Source organism: Bison bison, unplaced genomic scaffold, assembly GCF_000754665.1.
Source record: "Bison bison bison isolate TAMUID 2011002044 unplaced genomic scaffold, Bison_UMD1.0 scf7180017864503, whole genome shotgun sequence".
In the NCBI taxonomy this organism is placed as follows: Eukaryota; Metazoa; Chordata; class Mammalia; order Artiodactyla; family Bovidae; genus Bison; species Bison bison.
Window position 1 is genome coordinate 7,116,593 of NW_011495061.1, and position 7,692 is coordinate 7,124,284.

Consider the following 7,692-nt stretch of genomic DNA (forward strand, 5'->3'; position numbering starts at 1 on the left):
GTGCACATGCCCTGGGTCTAGACCTAGCTCTCACTCACACTAATTTTCAGAGTGCTCAGGTTTGTCTCTTTCCTTTCTATATTTCATTTCAGGAAGAAGGAACTGGCTGCCAACTGTAAGGGTAGAGTCCTATGCGACTCCGGCTTGCTTACAGCTGATTGGCCAATCAGAAGTCAAACACTGCTGGGGAGGAGGGAGTTCCTGGTGGCCTACTGGTTAGGACTCCAAGCTTTCACTGCAATGTCCCCAGGTTCATTCCCTGGTTGGGGAACTGAGATCGGCTGCATGCTAGGTACCAAAAGAAAAAATTCCTGGGGAGGGAATTGAACCTCCTGCTGGAGTGGCAAGGCAGGTCGGGGAAGGCTGTACCCTCAATTATGCCACAGTATCAGTGGGGGCCACAATGCCCTTCCACTCTGGAGCCAGGAACACTGCCCCAGGCACGCTTCCTCTAGCCACCAGTCGCTCCTGATGGACCTATTTCTGTCCCGTTGTTAGATCATATGCCATGATTTCAGTCCATTCCATTAGTAGAAGGCCCTGGGGCACTTTGGTTTAAAAACTGGATACATTTGCTGAGATTCTGCTAAGCACTCTCAGAAGCAGAACCCTCTCTTATTGTCTCCTTGGGGAGACATATGCTTCTGCAGTGCAGGAAAGAGTGGTTGTTGTTGTTCATTGTCTGAGCCGTGTCCTACTCTTTGTGACCCCATGGACTGTAGCCCACCAGGCTCCTCTGTCCCTGGGATTTCCCAGGCAAGAATACTGGAGTGGGTTGCCATTTCCTTCTCCAGGGGATCTTCCCAACCCAGGGATCGAATCTGCGTCTCCTACATTAGTAAGTGGGTTCTTCACCACTGAGCAACCAGGGAAGCCCTCAGGAGACAGTAAAAGGAAACAGAGAAACTGGTTATTTGGAGGCTGCTATGGACACGACTGAGCGACTGAACTGAACTGAACTGATGCCATCTTAGATGTGCGTGTGTGCATTGTAGAACAGTTACCCAGAGTGGGGTGTTAGTAGGAGCCGGGGGGATGATGCACAGACCCCAAACACCTCTGGGCTTCCAAAAATGCTCAAATAGCCCGCACCTGCCAATGGTATCAGGAGTCAGAGCACTCTGGGAGGTAACCGACAGCTCTGAGTCCAGTGCTCTCTAGAGTGTTGAGGTCTGGATGATTGGAGGGAAGTGCCGGTTGGAGGAGAGGGCTCAAGAAGTCTTCTGGCGGCTGAGGCCTGGAGGAGACACTGGTGGTGCTGCTGGGGGAAGACGGTGGGGCAGGGGAGGTGATTTTGTTGGCAGCGACAAGTTTGGTTTTCATGTTGAACTGAGGCTACAGGAGTGATGGATTAAATCAATGGTCTTCAAAGTGGAGTGTTTAGGATGGATGATCCAATGGGATATAAAAGAAAAATTTAAACTTGTACTTAAACAGACGTACCATGGATATCATGGCTTCAGTTCCAGATCACCATAATAAGGCAAGGATCACAGTAAAGTGAGTCATAAGAATTTTTTGGTTTCTCAGTGCATATAAAAGTTGTGTTTACATTATGCTGTAGTGGGGACTTCCCTGATGGTCCAGTGGCTACGACTCCACGTTCCCAGTGCAGCCCAGGGCCCAGGTTCGATCCCTGGTCAGGGAACTAGATCCCATATGCCACAACTAAAATGTCCAGCACGCTTCAGCTAAGACCTGGCACTGTCAAATAAATAAATAAAAATAACCATTAAAAAGTATATGTTATAATATAGTTGCTTAAGTGTATAATAGCATTATGTCTAAAAAATAATATACATACCTTAATTAAAAATATAAAACAAAAAATTACAACAGTAACATTAAAGATTACTGATCACAGATCACCATAACAAATACAATAATGAAAAAATTTGAAATATCTCGAGATTTTCCAAAATGTGACAGAGACATGAAGTGAGCAAATGCTGTTGGAAAAGTACTTCTAGTAGACTTGCTCAACACAAGGTCACCACAAAACTTCAACTTATTAAAAAAATGCAGATTTGCTAAGTGCAATAAAGTGAAGCAGAATAAAATGAGGTATTTCTGCTTTAGTGTACAAATAAATAAAAAAGTCGAGTTTCACCAATACTTTCTGTATGGATTGATAAGGCACGCTTCCTTAACACTTTCACCACAGGTCCATGTCATGTATCCTAGTAGAGGGTCCCCAGGGAAAGGAGGGGAGAGGGGGACAGTGAAACCCTCACTGGTTCAGTTACTTTCAAGTGAATTGTGTAGCCCAGGTTAGATAGATTACATCACCTATCATTTAACTAATGCTCACAAAAGGGACAAGTGGGTTGAAAAGGTTCCGGCAAAGAAATCCAAAGACTGAAAATGCAGTTGGCCTTCTGTATCTGTGGGTTCTGCATTGGCAGACTCAACCAACTGCAAATGGAAAATACTTTTTAAAATTTCCAGAAAGTTCCAAAAGGCAGAACTTGAATTTGCAGTGTGCCTGGCAATGATTTACATAGTATTTATACAGTATTTGGTATTGTAAGTAATCTAGAGATGATTTCAAGTATTTGGAGGATGGTGCGTAGGTTATATGCAGATATGCCATTTTATATAAGGGACTAGAGCATCCATGGGTTTTAGTATCTGTGCAGGTACTGGAAGGGACACTGTAATATGGATAGTGCAAGCAAAAGCAAACTCAGAAAAAATGGCAGGGCTAACAATTTCCTACTATTTGTATGAGATTCGTCATGATGATATCTCTGACATGGAAGTCTATCAGGAAAAAAGTTTAAATTTGTTTAAAAAAATTCAAAACATGGATTTACATCACTACAGTTAACAACCAGCCTAAGGGTTTATTGGACCTTGAGGTATTAGCTGATAATAATATAAATATGCCATCATGATCAGCTAGATATGTGCATTCTATCCACCCAGAGTGTGAAGACAAAACTCTACAATTTTTTCCAAGTCATGTGATGCTTAGTTGCATATTTTTATGAACTATTATTAAATATAATAAATATGTTTAGAAATCCCTGTTGAGTAAAATCTCTTTTATTTAATAAAATCTTTTTTATTCAATAGTAAAAGACAAAATGGCAGTCAGTATCACTGGGAGAAAACTACTGTTCTATTTGCCATGGTTACAGTGACTGAAGCGGTGCAGAGAGAAGATGGCAACACATAAAAGGGCATTCTGTAGAAAAACACATTATCAGGTGTTTGAGAAAGGTTTAGAACACATGGAAGTTGGCTATATGATTGGATGCCAGTTGCTAACGTGTTGCACTTCAGTCTTTTCAATGAAGGCATTAAGAAGGGAATACTTTTTGTGCTCTACTAAAGAAAAAGTGTGTTTATAATGTGAAAGATATATCTAGTATAATATGCTGTAGTTTTTATGTATAAGAGTAACCACCAACGGAGTGGCTGCCCAGACTGGAATACAAAACTATGGATTGGGGGCAGGGAGGGACTCCATATGAAACTCATCAGTGGCATCATTTACTTACAAATCGCAACAATACAGAAATTGAAGTTAGAAGAGCCAAAATATAGGATGTGGATAATATGGTTAATTTGAAAAAAAATTAAATACAGTAGAATCTTTACAATAATTTATAATGGGATGTGGGAGAAGGCAATGGCACCCCACTCCAGTACTCTTGCTTGGAAAATCCCATGGACGGAGGAGTCTGTTAGGCTGCAATCCATGGGGTCGCTAAGAGTCGGACACGACTGAGCAACTTCACTTTTACTTTTCACTTTCATGCATTGGAGAAGGAAATGGCAGCCCACTCTAGTGTTCTTGCTTGGAGAATCCCAGGGACGGGGGAGCCTGGTGGGCTGCCGTCTATGGGGTTGCACAGAGTTGGACACGACTGAAGTGACTTAGCATAGCATAATGGGATGTGGATGAGACTATGAACATTTTTTATATTAGTCAAGGTTTACTGATCATCCTAAGGGAAAGATCTTAAAAGTTGTGGAATTAAAAGATGTGTTTCTTTTTTTTTTTAAAAGATGTGTTTATTTAAGAAGAGGGCAGTTGGACTTCCCTGGTGGTACAGTGAATAAGAATCCACTGGGGACATGGGCTCGATTCCTAGTCTGGGAAGATTCCACATGCCATGGGCAACTAAAGCTTTTGTACCACAACTACTGAGCTCTAGGGCCAGAGAGCCACAGCTAATGAGCCTCTGTGCTGAAGCCCTCGAATCCTAGAGCCTGCCTGCTGCTAATACTGAAGCCGGTGTGCCTAGAGCCTGTGCTCCTCGAGGAAGAGCAGCCCCTGCTCGCTGCAGCTAGTGAAAGCCCTTGCACAGAAATGAAGATCCTGTGCAACGAAAAATAAATAATAATGAAAAAAAGGAAAAAAACAGTTATTTCAAATTTGCTGGCCTCTTGCTTGTGACTGTCTGTGTGTGTGAGCTCACACGGAAGCACACACACATCCCCACACCCACTCCCCCCTGCACACACACATATATATACACACACACACACAATGTATCCCTTCAGGTAAAGTGATATTTTGGGAATTAATATGACTGTGCTTTAAAATAATCATGTTATGGGGAAAGCATTTTGAAAATTGATGTTTGGAACTGTTTCTATTATTATGTGATTTTAATGCCAAAATGAAGTGTCTCATTGCCAACTATAGAGACTGGCATAGCCACAGCCTCCAAAATTAAGAAGTACACTTTTAAAACTCATTTTCCATTCTTCCAAATGAAGAGTTTCTGGAGTTTAAAAAATCCCATTGTTAAAAATATCCCCAGAAACAACTGATGAAAATGAAACGGCTTCTAAAACATCAACCAGCTTATACTGGTTTTTGCCTCCCCAACCAGCTTAAACTGGTTCTGCTTCCTTCAAATAAGTTCATTAATCAAACCTTGACTTATTTTACAGAGACAACAGTGCAAGATGGGAAACCATCTCTCCAGGATGACCCCCAACCAAGAATCTTCAGTCTACAGAACTCAAAGAATCAAAAGGTTGCCACTGGAACCCTTAACAAAGCAAAGAACTAAGTCATTCAATAAGGAAAACCTGGCTTCCAGTAGCATGACTAGCTTATATGTTCTGATTCAAGACTAGCCAATCAGCTTCCAAGTTTGAAATTCCCCTAACCCCTTAAATTTTATTTAAACCAACCCTGGATCATGGAGACAGATTTGAGAGCTTTGTCTCCTGTCTCTCTGCTGGTTAACCTCACAATAAAGATTTTTTTCCCCCTCAAAATCAGTGACATATTATTGGCTACTATACACATCAGGCATTGAACACTTGCTTGATAACAAAAACATCAGGAATGAAGGCTTCATGGACAAAGAAGGGTTTTCTGGGGGAACGTCACATTTGCAAAACTGATATTAGATGGAATTTAAGCAGTGAGAATTATGGTTTAATAAGTGTAGTGAAAGATAAAATTCTTCTATTTGGGTGTATTTATCTTTGTGAGGTTTTTGTTTTGCAATAATAGCCATTAGGACTAAGTATTGACATTAATTGAACTTAAAAGCATACTTTCTAGTCTCATAAAATATTAAAGTAAGACTTATTAAAATCATTTTTAATCATGTTGCTTTCACTAAATAGAATTTTGCTAATAACTTTAAAGTAAAGAGGGAAAAGGTATTAAAAATGAAATTATTTAAGATTATTGTTCCATATTTATCAAATCCTTTAATGGTCTTTGTGATTGCTGAGTCGCTAAGTTGTGTCTGACTCTTTGTGACCCCCTCTGACTGTAGCCCACAAGGCCCCTCTATCCATGGGATTTCCCAGGCAAGAATTCTGGAGTGGGCTGCCATTTTCTTCTCCAGGGGCTCTTCCTGACCCAGGGATTGAACCCAGGTCTCCTGCACTGCAGGGCGATTCTTTACCACTGAGTGACCTGGCAAGTGTGCCTGATATATTTATTTAGTTACATGTACATAAAACTCACACATAAATTGTAAATAGCAGGCTAGGACATCAAAGGAATAAAGCTTGGTACGGGAATCAGATGATGTGAAGGCAGCTGGCACCATCAGGACACTAATGAATAGTTTCATTTCCCCATGGTGACCAACTTGATGTGAGAAATTACAGGGAAAAAGAGTTGAGAATAGCTCCCAAGCATGGCCTGCGGAAGTGGGTGGTGGTGCTGTCATGTGGAAGGCTGAAATGTTACCCAACCAAACTTGGGTCCATTGACCAATCTACCAACATCAGGTTGTCGGGAAGTGAAGGGAAGTGCATCATTTGCTGCAAGGCCAAGCAAGGAGTATTGGCGGCTAAGGCTCAAAAGACCTGAACTACCGGATGGATTGCAGGGAAGTGTTTTTAAAGACAGGAAATGGGTCACAGGGTGTGTGAACAGCTCATGGACAGTCTTCTGATTGGTGAGATAATTGAGAGTCAACGTCCTCAGCCTTCTGGTTCCAGTTGTCGGAGGTCTATGTGCTTGTTGATCAACATGCAGTTAATGTTTTTCAATTGGTGTGGGTTTCAGTGTCTGCAAAACAGCTCAAGATTATGGCTCAGATGTTATAGATAGCCTTCCAGGAGGAGCAAAACATTCTTGAGTTTGTTTTATAGCTAAACTATTATTATTTTATCTTACTTGTCTATTTTCTTCTATTTCAGCATTTTCCTACTTCTCTGATTAAATCTGCTCCTAGGAACTCAGGGAAGGCCTAGGATGCTAAGTCGTGTCCGACTCAGGCTCCTCTGTCCATGGGATTCTTTAGGCTAGAACACTGGAGTGAGTTGCCATTTCCTTCTTCAGGAGATCAGGATTCCCCATCCAGGAATCGAACCCAGGTCTCCTGCACTGCAGGCAGAGTCTTTACCAACTGAGCTAGGAGGGAAGCCCTAGGATGCTAAAGTTTTCCACAAACAAGAAGCAGGTGGAGGACAGGGAAGATGGGAGAAGGCTGTTCCTTGGAAGGATCTATAGGATCCTGCTTGGTTACAGAAACACAGGAATAAGAGCAGGTTCTGGCACGTTCCTGGGTTCCTGGAAGGAAATTAGGAGTTTGAGTTTGGACACGTTTTCCCAGGCTTTGGAACCTCTGGTGGAGATATGTCCAGTAAGTTGGATAGACCATTTGCAGCTCTGGAGCATTCCGGAATGATGAGGACTTTCAAGAGTCATTAGCAGGCAGGAGGTTGTTAAAACCGTGGGAGTGGGTGAGAGCCCCAGAGGAGGCAGGCAGCTCAGCGGTAGAAAACCCAACAACGCTGCAACGAAAAGCCAGGCCCTGGAGGCTGAGAACCTAGCAGTCATCATTGGGGTATGTTGAAAATCTGGGGTTGTGGCGGGGCGCGGGGGCCAACTCTGGAGACTGTACTCCAAGGGTTCCAGGAAGGAAGGTGTGGTCAGCAAGTTCAAATGCTGGGGAGGGGCGAGTAGGGGCTACAAAGCACTCACTGGCTTCTGGCAACTAAGAGGTCAGTGAGGACTTGGAGAGGCGGGTGCATAAGCCCAGGGTTGGAGGAGAGGGCGAGAGGGAGTGTCAGCTCAGTTCCGGGGAGTAAGTCACCTGTTTGGGGATCGTGACCCCAGCATCTCTCTTTGGGACAAGTTCCGGCAGGGGAGGAGGTTCGGGAAGATTGAACACAGAAGAGAGCGCTTTGGGGGCCGGAGCTGACCGCCGAAGCGAGGTGCAAGGAGCCGGACTGGTCCTGACCCCCGGCGGCTGC

The 7,692-nt window shown here is 43.1% G+C and overlaps 1 protein-coding gene across 1 annotated transcript in view; it reads left to right on the plus strand.

The window, feature by feature from the left end:
• Window positions 1–7,141: 7,141 nt before the first annotated feature.
• The window catches only part of AMPD3 (adenosine monophosphate deaminase 3), a 54,230-nt gene continuing 53,679 nt past the window's right edge, over window positions 7,142–7,692 (plus strand). The window contains exon 1 of the mRNA XM_010829334.1: window positions 7,142–7,283. The gene's annotated coding sequence lies outside the window, so the exon portion shown is untranslated. The remainder of the gene's footprint in view (window positions 7,284–7,692) is intronic.